The sequence below is a fragment of the Mesoplodon bidens genome (genome assembly GCF_964165515.1).
Source record: "Mesoplodon bidens genome assembly, chromosome: X".
NCBI lineage: Eukaryota > Metazoa > Chordata > Mammalia > Artiodactyla > Ziphiidae > Mesoplodon > Mesoplodon bidens.
Window position 1 is genome coordinate 16,658,762 of NC_138163.1, and position 24,481 is coordinate 16,683,242.

The following is a 24,481-nucleotide window of genomic DNA, read 5'->3' on the forward strand; positions in this document are numbered from 1 at the left end:
AAAACCATAATACAAAAAGAGTCATGTACCACAATGTTCATTGCAGCTCTATTTACAATAGCCAGGACTTGGAAGGAACCTAAGTGTCCATCAACAGATGAATGGATAAAGAAGATGTGGCACATGTATACAATGGACTATTAGTGAGCCATAAAAAGGAACGAAACTGAGTTATTTGTAGTGAGGTGGATGGACCCAGAGTCTGTCATACAGAGTGAAGTAAGTCAGAAAGAGAAAAACAAATACCGTATGCTAACACATATATATGGAATTTTTAAAAAAAAATGGTCATGAGGAACCTAGGGGCAAGACGGGAAAAAAGACCCAGACCTGGGCTTCCCTGGTGGCATACTGGTTGAGAATCCGCCTGCCGATGCAGGGGACACGGGTTCGTGCCCCGGTCTGGGAGGATCCCACATGCCGCGGAGCGGCTGGGCACGTGAGCCATGGCCACTGAGCCTGCACGTCCGGAACCTGTGCTCCACAACGGGAGAGACCACAACAGTGAGAGGCCCGCGTACCGAAAAAAAAAAAAAAAAGTCGCAGACCTACTAGAGAATGGACTTGAGGACACGGGCAGGGGGAAGGGTAAGCTGGGACAAAGTGAGAGAGTGGCATGGACATATATACACTACCAAATGTAAAACAGATAGCTAGTGGGAAGCAGCCACATAGCACAGGGAGATCAGCTCAGTGCTTTTTGACCACCTAGAGGGGTGGGATAGGGAGGGTGGGAGCGAGGGAGACGCAAGGGGGATGGGATGTGGGTATATACGTATATGTATAGCTGATTCACTTTGTTATAGAGCAGAAACTAATACACCATTGTAAAGCAATCATACTCCAGTAAAGATGTTAAAAAAAAAAAGTGTGTTTGTTCAAAATAAATAAATAAATAACTTTCCTAAATGCTTAGGAAAGTTATTACTCCTTCCTATGAAATGAAAAATGATCTATAAGGGCACTTAGTATTGACTATAAATTCCAGTTCTGTCAGTGATGGTATATGGCGCACGAGGGACACCCAAGTTAGGGAGCTTTTGGTTAATTTCCCTGGGCCATATAGAGCAAAGTGTTCTCTCAAATACTCTCTGGAAATTCGGAGCCTCAAATATGTTTGCCACCTTCCCCCAAGTCATCACACTTATTAACAACCTTTTCTTATTTTTCTAGAAGCAGGAGCTTCTAGCAGATCTTTTCCCTTTGTGAAAGGATGTATTTCTGTGTGAGGTGAATCTGGGCCGCCTTAATCTGTCCTGTAATGTTCACCTCAGTAGCACTCTACCTGGTTGATAATATCTTTGAGGCCAACTTCCTGTAATGTTTTTCTTTTTCTTTTCTTTTTTTTTTACCTTTGGAGCACTGTATAACAAAAACTCCATTAAAGATGCAAAATCAAAGTGAGCCATGAAGCAAGACACGCTGGGGCCTATCAGCATTCCTAAGCGTGTTCAAGGTGAAAGCATTTCAGAGGGAGTTAAACAACAGTCATTATAGCTATCTTTGTTGACCTCTGACTCTATATGCCAGTCACTGTGTTTGACATACATTTATTCTCATAAAACTTCTGTCATGTTGACATTATTATCTCCCTTTTACAAATGGGGAAAGAGGTTCACATAAATTAAATGACTTTCTCAGGGCAACAGCTAGCAAGTTTCAGGGCTGGATTTGTATCCAAAATAAAGTGGGCTTTGTTTGGTTTTTTGACTCTATTTTCTGCTTAGTAGTACTGCATACATTTATTATTTATATGTATTAAAAAGGATAAAATAAGTTTGGACTCCTCTCTCACACAACATGAAGTTCTGTATGATCTAAAGATAAAAATGTTGAAGTAAAATATATATATTATGGAAAACGTATGTATAATCTAGGAGTCAAGAAAAATTTCTGTGCAAGCTGGAAAACCTAGACACTCTGGAGAAATGACTGACATATTTGAGTGCTTAAAACTTAAAATGTAATCATATGGCAAACGTAAAGGTAAATAAAACCAGAAGACAATTAATAGAGGAACATATATTTGTAAGACACACAACAGATAAAGGGTTCAATATCCAACATATAAAAAATTTCCTACACATTAATAAGAAAAGACAAACACCCTAATTGAAAGTGGTTAAAAAGGGTAAAAAGGGCTGTTCAAGGAGGCAGAAAACCCCCTTGCCAATAAACAAGTGAAATTACTCAACTTTACTAGCAATCAGGCATATTGAAATTAAATTAACAAGGAAATATCACTTTAAGACCATTAAACATGTTATCACACATTGCTGGAGTGTTGTGGAGGTTAATATGTTATCTCATACATTTGCCGAGGGAAATGTGCAGTATATTAAAGCCATTTGGAAGTCAATCTGGCAACCCCTATTAAAATTAAGAATTTACATAAACTTTAACTTAGCAATTCCATTTCCGGGGCCTTCTTCCATAGAAGATAAAAGCACGGGTATATAACAGTGAATATGAACAAAATAAATTTTACGTATATATTCAGATTAATTGCAACGTTTTTCCTAGTAGCCAAAAAACTGGAATCAACTTGAATGTCCTCAATAGAGGAATGGTTTAATAAGTTGTCTTTCACTCAAACCATTGCATTTTACATAACTAGTTTAAAAAGGGTGTTAAGTCTATACCAGACGATGTGGAAAACATTTCTCTGAAATGTTTCTAAGTGAGAAAAACTACGTGCAGTAAAGAGTAAAATAGTACCCCTATATGTTTTTATGCATACATATGTATGTTACCTTATTTATGAACATAGACAAAGATATGCAAAGATTCACACCAGGCTTTTAACACTGCTTATCCAGTGGAGGAGTGGCTAATGAAGTGTAAAAATCCTATAGATGTACAGGCTTTCTCAATATTTATGTATATGTATGTATATATATATATATATATATAATTCTCAACATTTATATATAATTGCTTTATGTAAATGCACATGTAAATTACATATGTGTAAAGCCATGTACAAAGAGATAGTTGCTGAAAGTGTGCATATCATAGAGAGTGTTTTGAGTTTTTAGTGTTTAGGGTTCTTTTTTTTTAACTTTCTTTCTTGTACTTTGAGTTTTTCAAAATAAAAATTTTACATGATTTTAAGTTTAACATTTTCTAAAGCCAACATTATAGAGCAGGTTAAGGAAATGATCCAGTATCTACAGAATGATTTGATTGTTCAGTCCTCCAGCAGTTCATCAAACTACATTGAGCAGCAACCGTGACATTGTGTCAGGTGTGTTAAAGTGTTTGGGATTACAGAGATGAATGAAATATGCTCCTTCTTGTTGTATATTACAACAAGACAAACATATAAATGAACCATTCTAATACAATATGGCTATTGCTTTAATATAAGAATTTGTAGGACCCTAGGGGCAATGAACTCTGCAGGCATTGGTGGTAGAGAGGCTTCAGAGGGAAAGAACCATTTGAGCTTAGCCTTAAAGACTGAGGATGCTTTCATCACTCACCAGCCTTAGGTGGGGAAGGGAAAGCAATCCCTTCAAAGAGGAAGGAATCAACATCTAGTCCTATTTCATTCATCAAGAATGTGGAGGAGGAAGTAAACAGTTTATTATTTATAGTCTCAAATGATGGTAATGTGTGGAAGATGGGCAAATGGAACAAGAGACTTTGCAAGAGTCCTGATCAGGAACTAATAAAATGAGAACCTGCTTTGAAACATGCAAGCAGGTTTTTCTGAGGGAAGAACTCAAAGCTGCATTTAATGAAAGGAAGCAACTGTCAAAGCAATCTGACTAAGTTCAGTACATTAGGCTTGCAGTTGAGGAAGAAATATGGGTTGCTGTTCAGTTAGGACCTGTGGAAGAGGTTGGAGAAAAGGGGATAGGTATTCAAGCAATGATTCATTAGGTAGAAAGAAGAGAATGTTAGAAATCAGACACTACTGCCACTTACTGAATAAATTCATCATAAGCCATATACAGACACATTATAAAGTATCTCAAGGTACCAGAATGCTTGACCATTGAGGTAAGGTGCCCCAAAATACTGTGTCTTCAAGGAAAACACAAGGGTTCAGTACTCATGGGTTAGCAGCAGTTAACATAAGACACACTAGCTTTTGGGGAGTGGGGGAGAAAGAAGCAAGGATTATGCATGTATGTATTTATATCATAGATGATAACAACAGAAGCCATTTAATCAAATGTTTATTATTGGCCTAATATAATGTCAGGTGTTTTACATAAATTACCTCATTTAATCCCAGCATGGCTCTAAGATCTAGATACATGTTACTATCATTCCCTTTTTACAGATGAGGAAACTAAGTCTTACAGGAGTTAAAAAACGTACTCAAGGTCAAATAGCTTTTAGGTGGTGAAGCTGTACATTGAGATCGGACTTTAAATCCTATGCTCCCAACTGCTCAACTAGACACTAAGTTATATTCCCCCTGCTAAACCCTAGTCCCAGCCATCATCATATCACACCTGTATTGTCCCAACAGCCTGTCACCCCTCTGGTCCTACACAGTTCACAACATCCAGTGAACTTTCTAAAACATACATCAGATGACATCACTTTCCTTTATCAAACCATCCAGTGGCCCTCCACTGCACGTAAGATAAAATCCAAGTTCTTACCCTGCAGGTCCCTATGTGACCACTTCTCTGCCAGCCTCTCCAGTCTCGGTCATCAATCTCCGCTCTGCACCTCTCTGACTGCACTCCAGTCACTCACCCTTCTGCTCTTCCTCAACACACTCTTCTCGTTCTGGCCTCACGGCATTGCTACTTGCTAGTCTACCTAAAATGCTCTTCTTCAAAGTCTTCACACAGCTGACTCGACCTCATTATTCAGATCTTGATTCAAATATCAGTTGTTTAGAGAAGGTTCCCCACACCAGCAACAAGAACGACCCCATTGCCCATGAAAACAGAAGTTACTTGAGGACAGGAACTATTGATTTCATGTTCTTCACTCTAATTCCAGAACCAAGAGTAATATCTGACACCTACTAGGCACTCAGGACATATTTGTTTCCTGAAATACTGGTATCTTTTTAAAGTGTCATACTCATATGCCTATGAGTATATCTACATATATATATATTTATGGATACGTGAGCTTGTTGTCACCTCACAGAAGAGGAATGTACATCCCTCACCCAAAATTTGGTTTGAATGTCAAGACTAATGATGCCACACATATACCAAGAAGGTATGAAAAGGATTATTACTCACATAATGAGTTATGCATCAAAAATGCAGTTAGACCAAAAAAAGAAAAAAGAAAAAACTGGTAACTGTGAAGTGATGGGTAATTAGATGGTTGTGATTCTTTCATTCTATAGATATAGGTATAGATATAGAAACAATCGAAACATCAAGTTCTACACCTTAAGTATATACAATTTTTATTTATCCATTATACATCAATAAAACTGAAAAAATGGGATCAGTCTCAATGACAACTTACCCATGGTGTTTGTCTGAGAACTAAAACATTGCGTGGTTTATTTAATTTAATTTGGACTTGTTTATGTAAGCCATTATGGCACCTGCAGCATGAGACCAATAAGAAAGGTGAACGTTCCATTGAATATCTAGTACTATCAAGAGCTCGTACTATATATTCTGAGAAGTGAAATGAGTGCCTTAGTCTCAATATCAATGTGCAGAACTTCAAACAAGATAAAGAGTGCTATGGTGAGACATTGTATTGTGGCTTTAATATGTGCAGAAGATGTGTGACCTTGATTTATATTTTGGGTATCCGTGAGGCAAGAGATTCTATGAGTTCTTTACCCCAAATGAGGCAACCTTGGAGAAGGAATTGTTTTCATTGGCCAGAACAGATGGTCAGACCGCTCCAGTGGCCCAAAGATCTATAAAAATGTGAAGATGTGGCCAATTGTTGGCTAAGACATGGCCAAGTGCTAAGATAACTGGCTAAAGTTTGGCCAACTGAGCTGATCCTGTGTCCTGTCCTTTATCAGGAACATTCTGATTAAGAGATGAAAAGCAGCAAGAGTCAAGCAAGCTCCATTAAGTGTGACAGTGGCAATGCCATTGGTTAAGTGAATGAACCCCCTTTGGTATTCACTGTGTTGAGCCTAAGGGGCTCCCCAGGTATCCAAGTATTCTAAGAGATGACCTCCTCTAGCACTGTGGCATCCGGCAAGGGACACAGCACAGGGGACGTTACCCTCTCCTGAAAGTAGGGTATGCAGAGAGCCCAGGTTCAGCTCCATCCTGTAGCAAGGAGGCCTCACTAGCTGTGCTGGGCTTGCAGGGTGCTGTTTCCATGATCAAAGGCCTAACGGGCAGCTGTATACTGAGGGTCACAGGTTCAGGACCTGAGATAGTCTATATTTCCAGGAAAGTCCAGTATGCACCCACCAATTGCTACACTAATGGCATACAGCATTGGGCCAAGGAAGGTAGTTCCTTGTATCAGAAGCCCATGCAACTAACGGCCATCACTGATGGGAGAGGGACTCCAAGATATATGAGAGAAGGTTGCTAAAGCTCCCACAGTGAAGGAATCCCGGGGGGCCGTAACAGGAATGCCTGTTCTATGGCCATTCAGGCAGATTCTAGTATCTTTTTACAGGGGGTCTCATTCAAGTTGGGTCTCTTTGCAAGTTACAGAAGAAAAAAAAAGCTTTGTAAATGAGGAGTGTTGCCTCCAGAATCTAAACATGTCGAAAACATGTTGGGCTTGTTTTAACAATGTGGGTCCTAAGAAGACTAAAAGCTGTTTCTTGACACTGTCAAGACTGGAGCAGCCCTCAACTTACTAAATAATTTTCAGGAGCTTAACTGAAGTGGTGGGGCCCTGTACTATGGGTCTCATGTGAATCTCCTCAAAGGAGGATGTCATTAGTGTGATGTCATAACTGTGTACCCGAAAAAAGTTAGAGCTGGTTAAAATATTGCCTGTGAAGACTATGTGAGATGGCAGGCGTGGAGACTGAGCCCATTGAGTACCCAGGTGAAGGTGTATTGTGTCCCTTTAAAGGTGAAGGTTAACTGCAGCTGAGAGGTTGTTGAACTAGGCACTGAATAGAACATGCTAGCCAAATACTTTGCTCTAACTGCAAAGTATTTACCAGTTACTTATTTATTATTGGGTGGAATCAGTCATTTCTATAGGTGGGGCCATGACGCCAAGGGTACGAATTCACACTGAGGCACCGGTCCTGTTTTGCAGGGTTTAAGAACAAGTAAAACTTGGCTGTTAAATGCAGCAGAAGTGGGGATAACCACACCTTCTCTAACTAGGTCTTATATAATGGGTTTCAATCTGTGAAAACCGTGCTTTCATTTAGATTGAACCTTTTCTTAAACACTGAGGTGAAAGGTTTTATTTTAACTAGGGGGAAAGGTCCATAGGGTCCCATAGTTTTCAAGCTGATTATAAGGGCCAGAGACTTAACTTTATTACTTATTGGGTCAGGTTCTCCACGTGCACTAGAGGATATTTTAGGGTAATGGATGTCTTGGCTATGGAAAAGTTAGGCACGGAAATAATTTGGATGGTTCAGGTTAGGCATATCTGTTTCTATTTTATGTTCACCTACTCCCTGGCTGGGAGTGGATGAACATAAAGTGTGGCCAGATGTGGGCCAGAAGGGGAAGGGGAATTAATGAGGCTTCAAAACTGTCTATTGTCAAACATCAAAAGTGGAATCAGATTATGACACACACTGCCACCACCCATACAGCACCCCTCTCCCCATCTGGGACCTCCCAAACACACACGGAAACACCAAGTCCATTTCCTCCTCAACAGCAGGATAAAGTGTTCAGGAAGAAATCTGTCTTCAGAGCTCAGTCCTCACCCAGTCCTTATTCCCGGTGTCTGGCTAACTATGGACTGTCTGGTCTGTGCCCCAAACTGGCAGGATACTACCTCCCTCCCTTCTCACACGGCTGCCCCTTCCTGCCTTCCTTCAGTCCCCATCACCGAAGAACAGACAGAGATACACACACATCTTTCTACAACAGCTTGCACATCAATAGCTGAGGGCTTTTTTATTTGGCTCTACACAGGTGACCATGTCTCCAGTGCATTCTCTGGAGAGACAACAGAGACAGCAAGGTCTCAGTCACCTGATAGACCCAGGGCAGCACTTTATGAACTGCTGGAAGAGCCCTCTGGGAAGTTTTCATCCTCCTCTGGCTCTTTAGTCATTGTTGTACTCCGCCAGTAATAGAATGCTAGCATCTTTGACTTCTTCTGTGTAGAACCTCTTCCCGAATTCTGACGACGGACTGATTTTCTTAACTCGACCACCTCCTGAATCTGGTCGGAAAACAAAGTGATACAGAAAGATATTGATTTGGGGAAAGAGGATGGGAAGGAGAACTTTGAGAGAATGGGTGTGGATTGAGAAGGGGTTTGTGCCAGGGAAGGGCTGGGTAAGTCTTGGGTGGGGGATGAAGAGGAGGCACGTGAGTCGGGTAATCTGACCTCTTCCATCTTATAGCCCTGGAGTGGAGAATTCACCCTCTCCCTTCTGCGTTGGCCCCCCGGTGTTTGTTGCTCTGACCTCTCGGTGTTTGTCCGTGCATCACGGTTAGGCTCCTGGGGGACTGTACTTTCCTCTGCCATGTGAGTAGCAACAGTGTGCTCTACTCCAAGGCTCCTGGCCTCTCTATATATACCCTGCCAGGACAATGAAGAGCCACACCCATCAGCTTTGATTGGTCAGCCAATGGTAGCGCTGGGGTGGCTGTGACATCACAAAGCACTACCCTTGAAGATACGTGGGGGGAGGGGAGGGGTGCAGAGGAGTCTACGTGCTCTGGTTAGAGAAAGGGAGTGCTTCCTCAACACCCAGTAAAGAGCCTTCCCAAATTGACCTTCCACTCTTCCTCATCTTCTCTGGTTCAATCCTTGTGGTGCACATGTTAGGGAGAAGGTGTTCCCTCCAAACCATTCCACATGGCCACCCCCATTCAGTGTTTAATTCTGTTGTCTCCCAGATCTCATCACCTGGTATTGTGTGGTTTTTAAAAACTTTTTATTTTAGAACAGTTTTAGGTTTACAGAGTAATTGTGAAGATCATATTCATACACTCCACAACAAATTTCCCTTCTTAACATTGCACATTAGTATGGTACAATTGTTCAACTTAGTGAACCAACACTGAAACAGTATTATTAACTAAAGTCTGTACTTCATCAGAATTCCTTTTTTTTTTAAATGTTGAGCCTTCTTTTAATTAATTTATTTATATTTTTGGCTGTGTTGGGTCTTCGTTTCTGTGTGTGGGCTTTCCCTAGTTGTGGCAAGCAGGGGCCACTCGTCATCGTGATGGGCGGGCCTCTCACTGTCGCAGCCTCTCTTGTTGTGGAGCACAGGCTCCAGATGCGCAGGCTCAGCGGCTGTGGCTCACGGGCCTAGTTGCTCTGCGGCATGTGGATCTTCCCAGATCAGGGCTCGAACCCGTGTCCCCTGCATCATCAGGCAGATTCTCAACCTCTGTGCCACCGTGGAAGCCCCAGATTGCCTTATTTTTTACCTAATATTCTTCTTCTGTCCCAGGATCCCAACCAAGATTCTACATTCAATTTAGTCATTCCTTGTTATAACTTCTTAGGCTCCTCTAGGCTGTGACAGTTTTTTAGACTTCTTGTTTTTGAAGACTTTGACAGTTTGGGGTCTTGTGTTTTGTCTTTTACATTAGGTCTGCAGATGTTATTGCTCTTATAGGTAAAAGTTTTTATAAGTTTCTTCTTCCAGAGAACCTCAAATCAAGTCAGTACCATCAGTGTTATGGACTTCCCCGTGGCAATGGTTGAACTAATCTCTTGGCTTTGTCACAGAGGTGACACAAATGTTTTTCTCTAGAGGTCTGAGGATCAGGATCATTTTTATTTATGACAGAGGCACAGGGGCAGCAGCAGAAGCATTTTGTAAGGTACTAGTGAGTCATTTACTTTTAGAAGTATGACCTCAGCATCCCACATAGTTAACGGCTCTTCCTCCACACGAGTGACCATCCAATGGACCTGTATATTGAACAGGCTGTCAGTCTTTCTCCTGAGCTCTATATAGAAAGGGGGCCAACATGTGGTTGAGACACAACCAGTGTTCACAAGGTAAGAGTCATTTCTTTGAGGTTAGTATCAGTCGCACCTTAGTTTGGAATTGAAACACGTGATTCAACCTGAGAATCACAAATAGGTCCAGGTTGAGACACAGGATTCAGGACTGCTTTAAGGAAGGTCCCAATCCAAGAATCCTTTCACTATATGCCAAGTGGCTCAACTGACTTATGTTGGTCAAAGCTTTAGCAGACACTCAGTAGGACTAACAAATGCAGCACAAAGAAGCAAGTTCAAAGCACAAGCTAGCCAGCAGGCAGTAGCCCAAGTGCCTGTTCACCAGCATAGAGCAGAGCCAGTTAGAAAGCCAAAGCAAGAGAAGAAAGACCCCCGGTGGTAAGGGATAGCACCTTGATGTCCTGCTCACAGGACCAGTTGTTGTAATCACACCACAGAGACAGGATGGACCCTTCAACCCAAATTCGGTTTGGATGTCGAGACTGATAACACATACACCTAGAGAGTATGAAAAACCTTACTACATAAGGAGGCTTTCTGGGGAGAACAGGGCAGGCTCTCAAGCAGGTTCAAGAATGGCTTGAAGAAGGAGACTGGCTTGGCTTTTATGGTGGTGAGGGGATGACGCTGGAGTGTTCCCACACACAGGTCAGGTTTTGCACAGCCTGAACTTCCTCCTGGCCCACAGAAGAGAGAGTACCTGAGCTTTCTTATCCGATCTAGGGAAGCAGGGGAAGAGGCAGTGGTAGGGCTCTTTTATAGAATAATGTTGTGTAAATGCAAGGTGTTTAGCACAGTTTAGAATTCTCATAACCATTATAACCACACTTATATTTTTTTCAGTTAAACTACGTTTCACTAGATTAGTATTTCCCAAATTATGGTCCTTTAAATATTATTTAAGGTGGCTTAGAATTATCTTGGTTCATCACAGAGAAACTGTGTAGAAAGAGAAAAGACTGCTAGCCTGCCTCAGGAGGTCTGACACACTGGTCACAAAAGAGCAGACTTCATTGTACTATCTGCTGAATTATGAGGGGTTTCTAACATGTTTCCCATCCTGGGTGACTACTGTAGCACCCAAAGACTGTAATAATAATTACCGAAACTAACATTTATTGACTACTAACTCTATGTAGGAATTATGCTAAATACCCATATACATATTTAATCCTCATCACAACCCTATTGAGATAAGTGGCAAAAGAGTGGTTTCTGTCATTTCTGCCAGGACATCTCCATTCCAACTGCAGAAGCAGAAAAGTGCATATAGGAGGGCACATGGGAATATTTATGGGCCAGGCTCAAAAGGGGTATGCATTACTCCTGCTCACATTTCCTTGGGAAAAACTCACATAGCCACATCTATCTACAAGAGAAAATGAGAAATGTAGTCTACCTGGTAGAAGAGGTGAACTTAAATGTTGGAGATAAACTAGCAATCTCTGTCTCCACGATCTTCTTCATCACTCTCCCCAGTATTTACAGTAGAGCCTGACACATAGTAGGTGGCCATGAATATTTCTGTTGAATGAATGGGTTTCAACGTTTTTGGTCAGTTATGGGGATCAAAAGCATATAGAACTTGGTTAAGCAATGGTGTCCTAGATATGACACAAAAAGCACAAGCAACAAAGAAAGAGTAAATTGGACTATATCAAAATTTTAAAATGTTTTCTTCTGCAAAAAAATACCATGAAGAAAGCAAAAAGGCACACCAAAGAGAGATCTTGGCAAATCATATATTTAATAAAAGTGTAGTATCCAGAATACAGAAAGAACTCTTACAACTCAACAACAAAAATACAAACAACCCAACTGAAAATCAGGTAAAGGACTTAAATAGACATTGTGCTAATGAAGATATACAAATAGCCAACAATCATATGAAAATATGCTCAATACCATTAGTCGTTAGGGAAATGCAAATCAAAACCACGATGAGATGCCACTTCAAACCCACTAGGAAGGCTATAACTTTTTTAAAAAGAAAATAACAAGTATTGACAAGGATGTAGAGAAAGTGAAACACTCATACACGTCTGGTGGGAACATAAAATGATACAGGTTCTGTGGAAAACATTTTGGCAGTTACTCAACAAGTTAAACATAGACTTGCCATATTACCCAGTAACTCTACTCCTAGGTATATAATGAAAAGAGTTGAAAAGGAGGGAACAACAGCAACAACAACAACAAAAAAAACAGGTGAATTGAGCAACACAAAAGCAAAGGGTAGATAATTTTTCAAGAAGTAAAAAATGGTCAACTTTATTAAATACTTTTACAGGTAATATAGGGACAGACAAATGACGATTGACCTTGTTAGTAGAGAGGTCATTGGTACATTTGATAAGAAGGAAATTGAAAGAGTGGAAAATATTTTACTATAAACCTGGATGTGTATTAAGGAGAAAATGTGAGATCAGAAAGTGAGGGGCGGATAGACAATTTCTTTAGCGAGTTTTGGTGCTAAGGGGAGGAGAAATATGGGACTATAGCTGGAGGAGGATTTGGAATTAAGAGAGTGTATTTTTAAGAGGGTAGATTCTAGAATGCATCTAGCCAATATAAATGACTGAATGAAACTGACGACATAAAAATCCAAAGGGATAATTGCAGAAGAAAAAATATTGAGAAAGCAAGAGGGGTATTCAGAGCACTAGTAGATGGGATCGGTAGCAAATGTGGAAATCTTGGCTTTCCATGAGAATGAGTAATATTTACAGATTCTACAGTGGAGAAGGAAATGATTATGGTATGATTACAAATGCAGGTAAGATGGTAGATTTGGTGGGGAAATATAAAAGAATTTTCTCTTGACTCTTCAGTTTTCTCAGTGAAGGATGAGCTAAGGGCATAAAATAACAAGAGAGAGGGTAGGGATTTGAGAAATTGAGGGGAAGATAAAGTATTGGATATTCATTTTGTATAATGGAAATGGGTGTATAATATGGAAGGATTGATCATTTAAGATATGTGGTCAAGAATTTAAGGTGAGATCAGTTAGCTTTGTCTTGTAAATTTCTACAGCAACATCCATCACTTGTATATAGGAACAAAGCAGGTAGATAGCTAAATTTAACAAGGGTTGTGGTTTTGCCAGGGAAGTACTAGGGTGGGAAAGTGGGTAGGGAGATGAAGGTTGATGAAAGTAAGTGATACTAATGATAAATTGGTAAGCAATGAGGAAATGCGAAAAGAGAAATGTGGCTGATGCTGAAAAGTAGTAGAATTCACAGATTGGAGTTCAAAATTGAAGAATTTTTAGAGTTGGGTGTGTGAAGGTGTGTATACATGCACGTGAGGGAGGTATTTTGCTAGGAAGGATAATCAGTTGTAGCCCAAGAGATGTATGTTATAAAATCAGGATTTCAGAGTTGCTGTAATTTTTGAGAATGTCAATGTCTAGTGCATGAGCATTAGAGTGAGTGGCTTAAGTATGATGGAAGAAAAATACCATTGGAATTGAGGGCATGAAAGGTTTGCAAAGCCAAAAATGCTGGAAGAATATCCACAAAGTTGACAGATGTTGAAGTTGCCAAGATGGTGGCAGTACTAAAAGTGGAGAAGAAGACTCTGGAAAGTGTCTAATGAATGAAGGTAAAGAAATAGATGGCGTAGCACATGATATTATCTAATAGCAAGAACTACAAATGAGCTCTGAATTTTGAAAGAGAAAGGAGCAGAAATGGTTTGAAAGTGACAGTGAGTCGACTCCTTGGGGTATGTGAGGAAAACTAACGTTTGCTCAAGAGGACTGCAGGGGAAGTGATTTCCTCAAGGCACAGCCATATTCCAGTCATAAAACAGAGATTAAGGGAACACGGAGAGAACAACTTGAAGCTACTGGGGAGTTTCTTAATGATAGACTATGAGTTACAGAGGGCAGGAAAGAAGCGCTCATGAAGTTGGGGAGAGGGTTGGGTCCAATTCCGTCAAGTGCAGAGCAATACGTGAATAAGGGTCTAGTTAATGATGGATAATCTGCAGGGTGGTGACTTAAGTAAAAGTGATAAGACAAGATGGACCTTGTGACTGCACGGCAGATTGGGAGGTGAGTAAAGCCCTCCAGACTACAGATTGCTTAATCTAGGCTGACCTAGAACTAAGAAGAATCCAGAAACACCACTGAAACCTGTTTCCTCTAAATATCATGTATCCTGTATGATGATCCAGCATTTCAAAGATAGACTAGTAAGGACATCTAAGAGGGTAGGCTTGAAAGGAAACTAGTGTGTTTGCTCAAGAGTGTGAGTGTGTATGAAAAATATCAACAGCAAATTCTAATGTCAGAGGGTTGCTACTATAGGCTTATGGAGCCATGCACTATTCTTGGACAACCCAAGGTGCCTGCACAGATGTGGCCCAGATGCAAGCACCAACACTTACTGGGCACCTGCAAAGCCAAAGCTGGGGAAGATGGAAGGCCAAGTGGAAGTGGTATTTTCCCAAGACAGGAATGTATTTACTTAGGCTTCCTAAATGGCAGGTGGACAAAAAATGGAAGAAAGTAAATTAAGCTTCTTTTTGCCTAACATCTCTCCTCAGGAGGAAGTACTTGGAGTTGTATTTCCTACGTAAATTCCACTGCTAAAACTCCAGGGAGCTCATCAGTGGGCAGATGTTCCCACCTAAGTATGGTTACCAGCAAACATTTATTCAAAATCATGGCTGCATCTGGCTCACATTAGAAGGGTTCTCTTTGTCATTGTCTTTTAAAAGAACAATTCCCCATGCTTATAAATCCAGACTCAGAACATCAATTCAACCAACCTCAGGAGCCCTGTGGCTACACCTTCCTGCTGGGAATCAGCATGGTCCCCAGACAATCAATTTCAGGCGTATTACCAAAGTGTTTTCATTTTCAGTGTTTATCCACTGGAATGTCTACGAGTGAAGAATAGACAGGGCAATACAATCCTAAGATTCAATTTCTTTCATCAAATACAAACTGTGTATATGAGCATCAAGGCAAGAGGATGGAGGACTTTAACTGAAATTCCAATAGATATCTAAGTGCAAATCCTGGAACCATCCCATGCTAGCATTGTGAGTTAGGATAGGTACTTAACCACTCTGAGCCTGTTTTCTGATCTCTAAAAAAAAAATAGAAGGATAATATCTCATACAGCTGTTGCAAAGATCAACTCAAATAATTCATGTACAGAATATAGCACAACAACCTACAGAATGGGAGAAAATATTTGTAAATCGTGTATCTGATAAGGGATTTTTATTCAGAATATATAAAGAACTCTTACATGCCTGTGATAAGAAGGTAAATAACCCAACTTTTAAAATGGGCAGAAGATCTAAATAGACATTTCTGCAAGGAAGATATACAAATGGCCAGCAAGCACATTAGAGACGCTTGACATCATTATTCATCAGGACAACACAAATGAATACCACAGAAAGATACCATTTCATACCCATGCGGATGGCTAGAATCCAAAAGTCAGATAATCATAACTGTTGGTGGGGATTTAGAGAAATCAGAACCATCATACACTGTTAGTGAGAATGTAAAATGGTATACCTGCTTTGGAAAAGTTTGGTAGTTTCTCAGAGGGTGAAACAGTGTTACTGTATGACCCACTTGTAGGTATATTCCCAAGATAAATGCAAATATATGTCCATACAAAAAGTTGTACATAAATATTCATAGAAGCAATATTCATAATACCCAAAGATGGAAACAACCCAAATGCCCAACAACTGACCAGTTGACAAACAAAATGTGGCAAATCCATACAACAGAATACTATTCAGACATCAAAAGGAATGAAGAACAAATATAAGCTACAATATGGCTGAACCTTAAAAACATTATGCTAAGTGAAAGAAGTCAGTCACAAAAGACCACATATTATGTGATTCTATTCATATGAAATGCTCAGAACAGGCAAATCTATAGATACAAAATAGATCAATAATTGCTTAAGGCTGAGGCAGAAGTTGTTGGGAGCATACGGGATTCACAGCTACAAGATACGAGGGTTTCTTTTTGAGGTGTTGAAAACGTTCTAAAATAGACTGGAGGGAACTTCAAGACGTCGGAAGAGTAAGACGTGGAGATCACCTTCCTCCCCACAGAAGCATCAGAAATACATCTACACGTGGAACTGCTCCTATAGAACACCCACTGAATGCTGGCAGAAGACCTCAGACCTCCCAAAAGGCAAGAAACTCCCCACGTAGCTGGGTAGAGCAAAAGAAAAAAAGAAAAAGCAGAGACAAAAGAATAGGAACGGGACCTGCACCAGTGGGAGGGAGCCTGAAGGAGGAAAGGTTTCCACACACTAGAAGCCCCTTCACTGGCGGAGACTACAGGTGGCGGACGGGGGCAGCTTCGGAGCCACGGAGGAGAGCGCAGCAACAGGGGTGCGGAGGGCAAAGCGGAGAGATTCCCGCACGGAGGATTGGTGCCGACCAGTACTCACCAGCCCGAGAGGCTTGTCTGCTCACCTGCCGGGATGGGTGGGGGCTGGGAGCTGAGGCTTGGGCTTCGGTCTGAGCACAAGGAGAGGACTGGCAGTGTGAACACAGCCTGAAGGGGTTAGTACGCCACGTCTAGCCAGGAGGGAGTCCAGGAAAAGTCTGGAGCTCCCGCAAAGGCAAGAGACTTTTTCTTCCCTCTGTGTTTCCTGGTGCACGAGCAGAGGGGATTCAGAGCGCCGCCTAAAGGAGCTCCAGAGACGGGCGCGAGGCGCGGCTAGGAGCGCAGACCCCAGAGATGGGCATGAGATGCTAAGGCTGCTGCTGCCGCAACCAAGAAGCCTGTGTGCGAGCACAGGTCACTATCCACACCTCCCTTCAGGGAGCCTGTGCAGCCCGCCACTGCCAGTGTCCCGTGATCCAGGGACGACTTCCCCGGGAGAACGCACGGCGTGCCTTGGGCTGGTGCAACGTCACGCCGGCCTCTGTCACTGCAGGCTCACCCTGCCTCCGTACCCCACCCTCCCCCCGGCCTGAGCGAGCCAGAGCCCCCAAAGCAGCGGCTCCTATAAACCCATCCTGTCTGAGCGAAGAACAGACGCTCTCAGGAGACCTACACGCAGAGGCGGGTTCAAATCCAAAGCTGAACCACGGGAGCTGTGCAAACAAAGAAGAGAAAGGGAAATCTCGCCCAGCAGCCTCAGGAGTAGCGGATTAAATCTCCACAATCAACTTGATGTACCCTGCATCGGTGGAACACCTGAATAGACAACGAATCATCCCAATTGGAGGAGGTAGACTTTGGGAGCAACGCTATTTATACCTTTTTTCCCTTTTTCTCTTTTTGTGAGTGTGTATGCGTGTGCTTCGGTGTGTGATTTTGTCTGTATAGTTTGGCACTTACCGTTTGTCCTAGGGTTCTGTCTATCCATTTTTTGTTTTTTTTTAGTATAGTTTTCAGCGCTTGTTATCATTGGTGAATTTGTTTCTTCGTCTGGTTTTGCTCTTCTTTCTCGTGTTTTTAATTACTTAAAAAATTTTAATAATAAATTTTTGTTCTTTATTTTAATAACTCTTTAATAATTTAATTTAATTTAATTTTACATTTTTCTTTCTTTCTTTCTTTCTTTCTTTCTTTCTTTCTTTCTTTCTTTCTTTCTCCCTTTTATTCTGAGCCGTGTGCGTGACAGACTCTTGGTGCTCCAGCCAAGCGTCAGGGCTCTTCCTCTGATGTGGCAGAGGCAAGTTCAGGATATTGGTCCACCACAGACCTCCCAGCTCCACGTAATATCAAACGGTGAAAATCTCCCAGAGATCTCCATCTCAACACCAAGACCCAGCTCCACTAAATGACCAGCAAGCTACAGTGCTGGATACCTTATGCCAAACAACTACCAAGAAAGGAACACAACTCCACCCATTAGCAGAGAGGCTGCCTAAAATCATAGTAAGGTCACAGACACCCCAAAACACACCACCAGTCATGGACCTGCCTACCAAAAAGATAAGATCCAGGCTCATTGACCAGAACACAGGCACTGGTCCCCTCCACCAGGAAGCCTACACAACCCACTGAACCAACCTTAGCCACTGGGGACAGACAGCAAAAACAACGGGAACTACGAACCTGCAGCCTGTGAAAAGGAGACACCAAACACAGTAATATAAGCAAAATGAAAAGACAGAAAAACACACAGCAGATGAAGGAGCAAGGTAAAAACGCACCAGACCTAACAAATGAAGAGGAAATAGGCAGTCTACCTGAAAAAGTATTCAGAATAATGATAGTAAAGATGATCCAAAATCTTGGAAATAGAATGGAGAAAATACAAGCAAAGTTTCACAAGGACCTAGAAGAACTAAAGAGCAAACAAACAATCATGAACAGCACAATAAATGAAATTACATATCCTCTAGAAGGGATCAATAGCAGAATAAATGAGGCAGAAGATCGGATAAGTGACCTGGAAGATAAAATAGTGGGAATAACTACTGGAGAGCAGAATAAAGAAAAAAGAATGAAAAGAATTGAGGACAGTCTCAGAGACCTCTGGGACACGATTAAACGTACCAACATTCAAATTATAGGGGTTCCCAAAGAAAAAGAGAAAAAGAAAGGGACTGAGAAAATATTTGAAGAGATTATAGTTGAAAACTTCCCTAATATGGGAAAGGGAATAGTTAATCAAGTCCAGGAAGCACAGAGAGTCCCATACAGGATAAATCCAAGGAGAAACACGCCAAGAAACATAGTAGTCAAACTATCAAAAAGTAAATACAAAGAAAAAATATTAAAAGCAGCAATGGAAAAACAACAAATAACATAGAAGGGAATCCCCATAAGGTTAACAACTGATCTTTGAGCAGAAATTCTGCAAACCAGAAGGGAGGGGCAGGACATATTTAACGTGATGAAAGGGAAAAACCTACAACCAAGATTACTCTACCCAGCAAGGATCTCATTCAGATTTGACAGAGAAATTAAAACCTTTACAGACAAGCAAAAGCTAAGAGAATTCAGCAGAACCAAACCAGCTTTACAGCAAATGCTAAACCAACTTCTCCAGGCAGGAAACACAAGAGAAGGAAAAGACTTACAATAACAAATGCAAAACAATTAAGAAAATGGTAATAGGAGCATACATATCGATAATTACCTTAAATGTAAATGCATTAAATGCTCCCACCAAAAGACACAGACTGGCTGAATGGATACAAAAACAAGACCCGTATATATGCTGTCAACAAGAGACCCACTTCAGACCTAGGGAAACATACAGACTGAAAGTGAGGGGATGGAAAAAGATATTCCATGCAAATGAAAATCAAAAGAAAGCTGGAGTAGCAATTCTCATATCAGACAAAATAGACTTTAAAGTAATGACTTACAAGGGACAAAGCAGGACACTACATAATGATCAAGGGATCGATCCAAGAAGAAGATATAACACTTGTAAATATTTATGCACCCAACATAGGAGCACCTCAATACATAAGACAAATACTAACAGCCATAAAAGGGGAAATCGACAGTAACACAATCATAGTAGGCGACTTTAACACCCCACTTTCAACAATGGACAGATCATCCAAAATGAAAAAAAAATAAGGAAACACAAGCTTTAAATGATACATTAAACAAGAAGGACTTAATTGATATTTATAGGACGTTCCATCCAAAAAAGTCCAGAGATAAACCCATGTACACATGGTCACCTTATCTTGATAAAGTAGGCTAGAGTATACAATGGAGGAAAGACAGCCTCTTTAATAAGTGGTGCTGGGAAAACTGTACAGCTACATGGAAAAGAATGAAATTAGAACACTCCCTAATGCCATACAAAATAATAAACTCAAAATGGATTAAAGACCTTAATGTAAGGCCAGACACACTAAAACTCTTAGAGGAAATAAAAGAAGAACACTCTTTTGAGATAAATCACAGTAAGATCTTGTTTGACCCACCTCCTAAAGAAATGGAAACAAAACTAAAAATAAACAAATGGGACCGAGTGAAACTTAAAAGCTTTTGCACAGCAAAGGAAACCATACACAAGATGAAAAGACACCCCTCAGAATGGGAGAAAATATTTGCAAACGAAGCAACTGACAAAGGATTAGTCTCCAAAATTTACAAGCAGCTCATGCAGCTCAATATCAAAAAAACAAACCACCCAATCCAAAAATGGGCAGAAGACCTAAATAGACATTTTTCCAAAGAGATACACAGATTGCCAACAAACACATGAAGGAATGCTCAACGTCGTTAATCATTAGAGAAATGCAAATCAAAACTACAATGTGGTATCATCTCACACCGGTCAGAATGGCCATCATCAAAAAATCTACAAACAATAAATGGACAACCTGGAAGAAATGGACAAATTCTTAGAGAAGGTGTGGAGAAAAGGGAACCCTCATACACTGTTGATGGGAATGTAAATTGATACAGTCACTAAGGAGAACAGTATGGAGGTTCCCTAAAAAACTAAAAATAGAACTACCATATGACCCAGCAATCCCACTATGGGGCATATATCCTGAGAAAACCATAATTCAAAAAGAGTCATGTACCACAATGTGCATTGCAGCTCTATTTACAATAGCCAGGACTTGGAAGGAACCTAAGTGTCCATCAACAGATGAATGGATAAAGAAGATGTGGCACATGTATACAATGGACTATTACTCAGCCATAAAATGGAACGAAACTGAGTTATTTGTAGTGAGGTGGATGGACCCAGAGTCTGTCATACAGAGTGAAGTAAGTCAGAAAGAGAAAAACAAATACCGTATGCTAACACATATATATGGAATCTTTAAAAAAAAATGGTCATGAGGAACCTAGGGGCAAGACGGGAAAAAAGACGCAGACCTGGGCTTCCCTGGTGGTGTACTGCTTGAGAATCCGCCTGTCGATGCAGGGGACACGGGTTCGTGCCCCGGTCTGGGAGGATCCCACATGCCACGGAGAGGCTGGGCCCGTGAGCCATGGCCACTGAGCCTGCGCGTCCGGAACCTGTGCTCCACAACGGGAGAGGCCACAACAGTGAGAAGCCCGTGTACCGAAAAAAAAAAAAAAATGTCGCAGACCTACTAGAGAATGGACTTGAGGACACGGGGAGGGGGAAGGGTAAGCTGGGACAAAGTGAGAGAGTGGCATGGACATATATACACTACCAAATGTAAAACAGATAGCTAGTGGGAAGCAGCCCCATAGCACAGGGAGATCAGCTCAGTGCTTTTTGACCACCTAGAGGGGTGGGATAGGGAGGGTGGGAGGGAGGGAGACGCAAGAGGGAGGGGATATGGGTATATACGTATATGTATAGCTGATTCACTTTGTTATAGAGCAGAAACTAATACACCATTGTAAAGCAATCATACTCCAGTAAAGATGTTAAAAAAAAAGTGTGTTTGTTCAAAATAAATAAATAAATAACTTTCCTAACTGCTTAGGAAAGTTATTTCTCCTTCCTATGAAATGAAAATTGATCTATAAGGGCACTTAGTATTGACTATAAATTCCAGTTCTGTCAGTGATGGTATCTGGCGCATGAGGGGCACCCAAGTTAGGGAGCTTTTGGTTAATTTCCCTGGGCCATATAGAGCAAAGTGTTCTCTCAAATACTCTCGGGAAATTCGGAGCCTCAAATATGTTTGCCACCTTCCCCCAAGTCATCACATTTATTAACATCCTTGTCTTATTTTTCTAGAAGCAGGAGCTTCTAGCAGATCTTTTCCCTTTGTGAAAGGATGTATTTCTGTGTGAGGTGGATCTAGGCCACCTTAGTCTGTCCTCTAATGTTCACTCAGTAGCACTCTACCTGGTTGATAATATGTTTGAGGCCAACTTCCTGCAATGTTTTTCTTTTTCTTTTCTTTTTTTTTACCTTAGGAGCACTGTATAATAAAAACTCCATTAAAGATGCAAAACCAAAGTGAGCCATGAAGCAAGACACGATGGGGCCTATCAGCATTCCTAAGCGGGTTCAAGGCGAAAGCATTTCAGAGGGAGTTAAACAACAGTCATTATAGCTATCTTTGTTGACCTCTGACTCTATATGCCAGTCACTGTGTTTGACAAACATTAATTCTCATAAAACTTCTGTCATGTTGACATTATTATCTCCCTTTTACAAATGGGGAAAGAGGTTCACATAAATTAAATGACTTTCTCAGGGCAACAGCTAGTAAGTTTCAGGGCTGGATTTGTATCCAAAATAAAGTGGGTTTTGTTTGGTTTTTTTACTCTATTTTCTTCTTAGTAGTACTGCATACATTTATTATTTATATGTATTATAAAGGATAAAATAATTTTGGACTCCTCTCTCACACAACATGAAGTTCTGTATGATCTAAAGATAAAAATGTTGAAGTAAAATATATATATTATGGAAAACGTATGTATAATCTAGGAGTCAAGAAAAATTTCTGTGCAAGCTGGAAAACCTAGACACTCTGGAGAAATGACTGACATATTTGAGTGCTTAAAACTTAAAATGTAATCATATGGCAAACGTAAAGGTAAATAAAACCAGAAGACAAATAATAGAGGAACATATATTTGTAAGACACACGACAGATAAAGGGTTCAATACCGAACATATAAAAAATTTCGTACACATTAATAAGAAAAGACAAACACCCTAATTGAAAGTGGTTAAAAAGGGTAAAAAGGGCTGTTCAAGGAGGCAGAAAACCCCCTTGCCAATAAACAAGTGAAATTACTCAACTTTACTAGCAATCAGGCATATTGAAATTAAATTAACAAAGAAATATCACTTTAAGACCATTAAACATGTTATCACACATTGCTGGAGTGTTGTGGAGGTTAATATGTTATCTCATACATTTGCCGAGGGAAACGTGCAGTATATTAAAGCCATTTGGAAGTCAATCTGGCAACCCCTATTAAAATTAAGAATTTACATAAATTTTAACTTAGCAATTCCATTTCCGGGGCCTTCTTCCATAGAAGATAAAAGCACGGGTATATAACAGTGAATATGAACAAAATAAATTTTATGTATATATTCAGATTAATTGCAACGTTTTTTCTAGTAGCCAAAAAACTGGAATCAACTTGAATGTCCTCAATAGAGGAATGGTTTAATAAGTTGTCTTTCACTCAAACCATTGCATTTTACATAACTAGTTTAAAAAGTGTGTTAAGTCTATACCAGACGATGTGGAAAACATTTCTCTGAAATATTTCTAAGTGAGAAAAACTACGTGCAGTAAAGAGTAAAATAGTACCCCTATATGTTTTTATGCATACATATGTATGTTACCTTATTTATGAACATAGACAAAGATATGCAAAGATTCACACCAGGCTTTTAACACTGCTTATCCAGTGGAGGAGTGGCTAATGAAGTGTAAAAATCCTATAGATGTACAGGCTTTCTCAATATTTATGTATATGTATGAATATATACATATATAATTCTCAACATTTATATATAATTGCTTTATGTAAATGCACATGTAAATTACATATGTGTAAAGCCATGTACAAAGAGGTAGTTGCTGAAAGTGTGCATATCATAGAGAGTGTTTTGAGTTTTTAGTGTTTAGGGTTCTTTTTTTTTAACTTTCTTTCTTGTACTTTGAGTTTTTCAAATTAAAAATTTTACATGATTTTAAGTTTAACATTTTCTAAAGCAAACATTATAGAGCAGGTTAAGGAAATGATCCAGTATCTACAGAATGATTTGATTGTTCAGTCCTCCAGCAGTTCATCAAACTACATTGAGCAGCAACCGTGACATTGTGTCAGGTGTGTTAAAGTGGTTGGGATTACAGAGATGAATGAAATATGCTCCTTCTTGTTGTATATTACAACAAGACAAACATATAAATGAACCATTCTAATACAATATGGCTATTGCTTTAATATAAGAATTTGTAGGACCCTAGGGGCAATGAACTCTGCAGGCATTGGTGGTAGAGAGGCTTCAGAGGGAAAGAACCATTTGAGCTTAGCCTTAAAGACTGAGGATGCTTTCATCACTCACCAGCCTTAGGTGGGGAAGGGAAAGCAATCCCTTCAAAGAGGAAGGAATCAACATCTAGTCCTATTTCATTCATCAAGAATGTGGAGGAGGAAGTAAACAGTTTATTATTTATAGTCTCAAATGATGGTAATGTGTGGAAGATGGGCAAATGGAACAAGAGACTTTGGAAGAGTCCTGATCAGGAACTAATAAAATGAGAACCTGCTTTGAAACATGCAAGCAGGTTTTTCTGAGGGAAGAAGAACTCTAAGCTGCGTTTAATGAAAGGAAGCACCTGTCAAAGCAATCTGACTAGGTTCAGTACATTAGGTTTGCAGTTGGGGAAGAAATATGGGTTGCTGTTCATTTAGGACCTGTGGAAGAGGTTGGAGAAAAGGGGATAGGTATTCAAGCAATGATTCATTAGGTAGAAAGAAGAGAATGTTAGAAATCAGACACTACAGCCACTTACTGAATAAATTCAT